Source organism: Pholis gunnellus (assembly GCF_910591455.1).
Source record: "Pholis gunnellus genome assembly, chromosome: 22".
Lineage (NCBI taxonomy): Eukaryota > Metazoa > Chordata > Actinopteri > Perciformes > Pholidae > Pholis > Pholis gunnellus.
In genome coordinates, this window is record NC_136549.1 from 5,396,092 (window position 1) to 5,402,700 (window position 6,609).

Below are 6,609 nucleotides of genomic sequence, written 5' to 3' on the forward strand. Positions count from 1 at the left end.
GTGTCAAAGGAAAAAGTTGCTACATCCCAAAAGAAACAAAATATTTGATGAAAAATAAGATATTATTCTTGGCTTTAAAGCACAAGGGTTAATGTAGGTATCAGCCCACTGCCTTTTGACAGGATTGTCAACATAAGTTCATGGGGACTACCACCACGGACATGCTCAGAAGAAGATGGACAGTTGGGAAAGAATGAGACACATATGTAGAAAAGCAATGTATGAAGACCAAGTGTGAAATGGAAACATAAAATAAAATTCTATAAAATAAAATGAGGGTGAGGCATGGCTTTTTGTGGACATCTGGCTGTTTTTCGGGTATGTAATAATCGGGGGGACACCATGACGGCTGGTTCACATTGTGCAGTGGGGGAAACCATTGAATTTAAACCAGTATCACCTCGGCTGTCGTAAAGGCCCCTTGTTGCTTGGAGACCCCTGATAATAGTGACTGACAGGAATGTAATGATGTTGACGTCCACAGCTTCGCCACACAAACATCACTGACCCGTCGTTTCCAAACACACGGGCCCACTTCATGTTTACCAATGAGGAGGATGAGAACCTTTGCAGCCAGCTATCTCTTCAGGGGCTGTCCACGGCTGCCTCGTCCCATGAGGGGGGGGGGGGGGGGTGACAGGTTCGTGTTGAGTTTCAGCCGCACCCTTTGCCATTGTGGTGTGAAACCATGGCAGCCTCCGCTTCAACCCTTTTTTTGTCATAAATAGTTGAGGAAACAGCCAGTCTTCCAGCTGCCTCCCTGCCAGCTGACCCCTTTTAAACTCCCTGAAACTGGATATAGTAGTAGATGACGATTAACAGAAACTTTCTTTGTGAAGAATCTAAACTCAAACTTTGTTGGCAGTGTTTGTGTGCAGATTAAACTTTCCCCTTGTGTGCCTGAGCTCACTGAACTGCAGGTTTTCTTCCAAACACAGTGGTCAACCTCACTGACCGGATAAGCTCCTAATAAGTAACTGTACGGAAGATAAATGGTCCAACTTTGGTTGGATTCTTGATTGAAAAGAAATGCTGCTGGCAAATCATAAAAATGAACCACATATGGAGATTATTCAAGTCCTTTCTACATCATTTAAGTGCATGGATTGAATCACAATTTGAATTAAATAAAACTCACTCTCTTTACTCATCTAGATGCAAATATTTAACATGGCTCATGTCAGCCAAAGTCTGTCGTTCAATGTAAGTTAACACACGATATGAGTGAGATATTGTGAGTGCGTTCCTTTTCCAACAGTCACACAACCAACTCTGAACACAGCATTACAAACTACACATCTTACACATGGTCTTTTTTTTCACAGCAGACATGTTTGAGTTGTTTAAAGCACAGGTGTTACTAATAACACTAACGAACACATTCACGTGTTGGTTTCCAGGAACCCTGTTTGACATATTTTGACTTACTTTTTGGTTAATATATCACTTTGTTTGTTAATTATTCCCGTTTTTGCCACAGTTTTAGAGCCGGAGCTGTGATGGTCACAACAGTGTGACAGTGAGAGCCAGCACGCAACCCAAACCTGGACCCTGAAACTGGAACAGCCAATTGGAATTCAGCCATCGTTAATTCTACTTTCTACACCTGTGCTTTTCCTACTGTGACCGGTCATTCTGAAACACAGAATCTGGCCTGTAAACCAGAAAGGTCCACTGATAGACACTGAGACTGTGTTATATCAACAACACACAGTGTGTCTCTGGAGTCAGCTTGAATACATTACAGAACTGTAATACCATTAAAGGTGTAAGTAAAACCACTTGAGTGCATTGAACTGAAAGTGACATTAACTTACCAAAGTTTGCAGTTTAGTTCAAATCCTTCTGTGCATGAATTGTATCATTTCCTGCCAAATCTCTGGGCAATTGCAGTTGTCATGTTACCATAGGGTAAGTGTTTTGAAAAGCATGTGAGTTTATTATGTGTATATGGGCTGGATCACTATGTACAAAAATAAAATAAAGGAAATAGTGTCACACCCCAGTATGGTAAATAAAAAAGTCAGTAATTACGTTAAAAGTAATGCCAGTAAAAGCCATATTTCATGAGCAACATCCTTGCTCTCATCCAGCTCCCAACCTTTAAACACAACTGCCACCTAGTGATGAAAAACACACCCACATGTTGGCACATCAACGTAGGACAATCACAAGTTTAAATACTTATTTCAGGAGTAATAAAATCAATGATGGCTTCTACAGTACTTAAAAGGCAGGTCGACTTTATTGAAAAGACAGTGAAAATGAATGTTTCAAGCAACCAGCAGAATTATGAATTGTATATAGTCATACACATAGTACAAACAATTAAAACAGCAAACTTATATTTCTGAATCGACTCATTCATTCTTTTTGTAATCGCAACTAATTAACAAAAAAATCTGCTGTTTTAAAAATACTCCTTTTAAATGATCCTGGTTCGCTGAATTATTTATTTATCTATTTATTGAAAGACAGAAGTCCAGGGGTAGTAACTGAACTGACTTCTTTTATAAAGTCACTGAGAACTTCTCATGAGGGACAGTTTGATCTAAGGCTGTCCTCTCTTTAACAGCACTGGTATGAGTCTCTTATACGTCTCTTACTGACAAACTGCTGTTTGAGACGAGCTCAGGGCAACGAGCTCACCAGGCATGGAGCATTATCTCTGATTCTGTGACAGTGATAAGGACAAGAGGATCCACATTGTGGAAATAGTTCTGTATAGAAACGGAGCACAAGTTCTTAATGGTTCTAAAAATACCATGCTTCATTTATTACTGTTGAGTTCAATTTGAGCTACAACAAGATGGATATAATCTAAACCAATACGAAGGATAAAATGTGTTCTGATCTTGACAGCACAGTTCAAAAGTTCACAGTTCACAGTTCATTTGTGTCTCCTTGCAACCCAACAATAGCAAACTATTAAAAAAAACAGCATAACTGAAAGGGGTAAACAATGTATACAATATTATTAGTCAATTTGGGCATTTCTAATAATTGTTGGCTGTCAAATATCGACCATTCAGCTCCGAGTGCAATTTTTATGAAGAGGCATTTTGCTGTTTGTCATGAATACTCTTGCGCTTGTCATTGAGTCATAATTGTGTTGTATCCTTGTTTGTGTTTTGTGCTGTTTTGTATTTTTTGTTGTTTTGTGTATTTTCATATGGACGGGCATTGCGTATTATTTTAGGTTATAAATGCTTTTGCTTTTGTGGTTAATGGTCTATTGTCCATAAAAGTAAATATTAAATACATATATTTAATGCGTGGCAACATTTTATTCATTTCATTTATTTATCAATATTTAATCCATTAAAATCTTAAGCAAATAATATAAATTCAAAAAAAGTTCCAGCACTGAAAAAAACGTTTTAAATGACATCACCAAGTGTACTGTACTGTTGTATTAGGATCACCCACTGCTCCCTCCCATCATCTCCCAGCATGCATCTGTTACTGTATCCAGTTTGAAAAAAGCACAAAAAAAATCCCTCAACTGATCCCTCCAAGTACAATGTGTTCCTAACGCGGAGAGGCGGACCCATCCCATCCCTCAGGACGTGTTTCCCGCGCCCGCCAGAAGATGGAGCCATATCCCACCAAATGACTCGACGGTGGTGGTGGTGGTGGTGGTGGGGGTGGCATCACTTCAGAGAGACATCGGTCGTGGAGGAGGCCGCAGGGGAGCGGGGAAGTGTAAGGACGTTACACGCACTTAGCGTCCCACTGGGATGTTTTTGTCCGGGTGCGTGGAGGCAGCTTGGGCTTACTGGCCCCGTTTGCGCCATATGTCACCAGGGGCCGGGCTGTCACATCCGATGAGGATGTCCGCGTGATGGCATAACTGACCGTGCAGCTTTCAAGTGCACACTCGCAGTCACCGCACAGCATTCATCACTTCCAAATAAAAAAATAAGCGGTTTAACTGGGTGGTGTCAGGGATGGAACCGAAGTCCAAGCTGCATTTTGTTTGCATATTTTAAGGCGTACATTTCCGGTTAATGTGTACCTTTATGGCATTAGTTCGTAATATAGGTGTATGACTGTCATGTTAATGTAATATATATGATATTTTAAGGATACGTGCATTGACTAATGCCTGTGAAAACATATCTAATTCTTTATAGATATGGACAGGATGATCATTTGCTCGAAGTCAGTTAATGCACCTGTTCATTCCCTACATACTATGATTATTGATTTCAAGGCCTTCTGTGAAACTATTTGAGCATTTCTACATGAAAAGGTGAGACTGCTGTGCATTAAGGCATTAATCTAACACTTGAGATCTCATATGGGAATTTTATTGCTCGCAACATTTCCATGTTTTTGCCCCCGCAATATCATGCCTCATATACAGCATCTTCATTGTGTGTGTGTGCATGGAGCAAAGGGGTTTTGCTGTACAATGCAACATCCCCCCCATTAAACATTATGTTCAATCCAGCCAGAAAATCCTATGTCAAGTTTGAATTCACAAACTGGAATTAAATGTAATGTTTTGTTATGTAATCTAGGGCCCAAAAGGTAAATAATGCAAGACAATAGAGATGTAAATCGTAATAAAAAAAATGTATCCCTGCAGATCTTTCATGCATTTTTCACCACTTGCTATATATCATTACTACATTTAATACTTAAAATGTATATAAATCGGTCAACTCAAGACATTCACAAGCGCACCTTTGATGCAAACCTAAATAGCTGCATTGAAATAATTTAATAATCCCCAACTGCACCTTATGGCTGCTATAGGAAATGCCTTTATGTATGAGGTAGGCCATTTTATAGTAAAGCATTCACGATATTATCAGTGTTTCCCATTGTTGCTTAAACTATTACTGTATTATATTCAACCAACCGAAGTCCTACTTAATAGTGTAGCGGTGTTATAGCGAATGTGTACGTAGTCAAGAGTGGCCAGATAGGAGAGATGAAGGAGAAACTATTAATGTCTCTGTATGGCAATATTAATATCTGTGAAGCAGCCTATACAAAGATGGGTTTCACATAAAGCACGCCATCGTCCGACCTGTACGCTGCAACGTCACATACAATACAAAGGTTACACCGACAGAAGTAGCAGAGACTCACAATGCAGAGTGCTTACATATTTTTACGACCTACCGAGAAGTCACATCATTATTAAACAGCGTTGACTGTTTAAAACCCATCTAATAACTGGATATATATATATATATAAGCGAATATACGTCCACGTTACGCACATACGGTGGCTAACCACCTTGTTAGCTAGCTACAACACCAGCGTGCCTTAAACGATTTTAACGGCAACCCAACGTTAAATTAATTGGCAGGTAGTATCTTGTAGTGTTCAGCGTTTGATGCTACATATAGCTAAATGACGACAACTGCAACATTATGTTTACTGTGGGAGCTTCTATGTTAACTGCACGCATCCGGAGGTAACCTACTTAGCAATATTAGCAGTGTTAATAAGGGACTGTAATCTGTAGCGCCCAAACGATACGCCTAGACGTCGTCAATAGAGCGCTAATACTATTGACTAGTACCGACACAAATCAGTAGACACGCTGTTTGTTAACGTGCTATGCTAGTGGATAAGTGGATTAAAACAAACTGCTCAGAACAGGTTCGTCGTGATGTTGCTAAGTTAGCTGAACGTGTGCTAAGCTAACAGGCTAGCGCACCACCGACTCGTCAGCCCAGAGTTCGGTTTGACTGGTGGTGGAGTCCAAACAGGCGCGAGGTGAACTCGCGTTTGCCGCAGTTTGTTTGCAAAAAAAACGGAGTATTTTGAAAACCACACGCAGGGACACGCACTTTTCCGCTGTCTAGTGTCAATTCCTCAAAATGGGGTCTGCTAACGTACGTCTCCGCCATTTTGTGACAGGTTTTTCATTGAGCAAAGGGGTACGTGTAATGGTTGAATGTAACCCCATCAAGGAGATATCCGCTTGGCAGTTACAGGGAGAAGGGATCAGGAGTAATTTTCAACCACCCTGTGAGATAAAAGTCGTGTTGAGGTGGTCAGCCAGGGGATAGCGGCTGCTTACCGCAGTGTTAACAAGTAGAAAGAAAGATACAAATAAACACCAAACACGTTAGTGACCATATGTAAACCACCAATAATGTTGACAACAAACAACTATAAATAGATGCTTTGACAGATAGTGATCACAATGTGTAGTGGAAGTATATATTTATAATTGACATAATGTAGCCTATTTATCGCCCAGAATATCCAAAATCAACAAGATTACAACACAAGTGGCACTTGATGTAGAAACATCCCAAATCAAGCTCAAAGGGTAATTACAATTGAGGTCACGTTTTCAATTAAGAGTTCAAACCACGGTTGCACTGAATTACTGTTTGAAATGGCACAAGACACAGAGATATCTGATTATTTAAGTCCCGTAATAAATATTTTTGGAGAAAGTACGACAGTCATAATGCACATGATATGCAAGAATATCATTTTCCGAAAATGGAAATGCATGAATGTAAACAGTCATTACTCATGATCAGTACTTTGCAGTTTTCACCCTCCTTATTAAATATATGAAGGATTTATTTATTTCGGAAGTCTTTTTTTCCCTTATATATCATACCTTA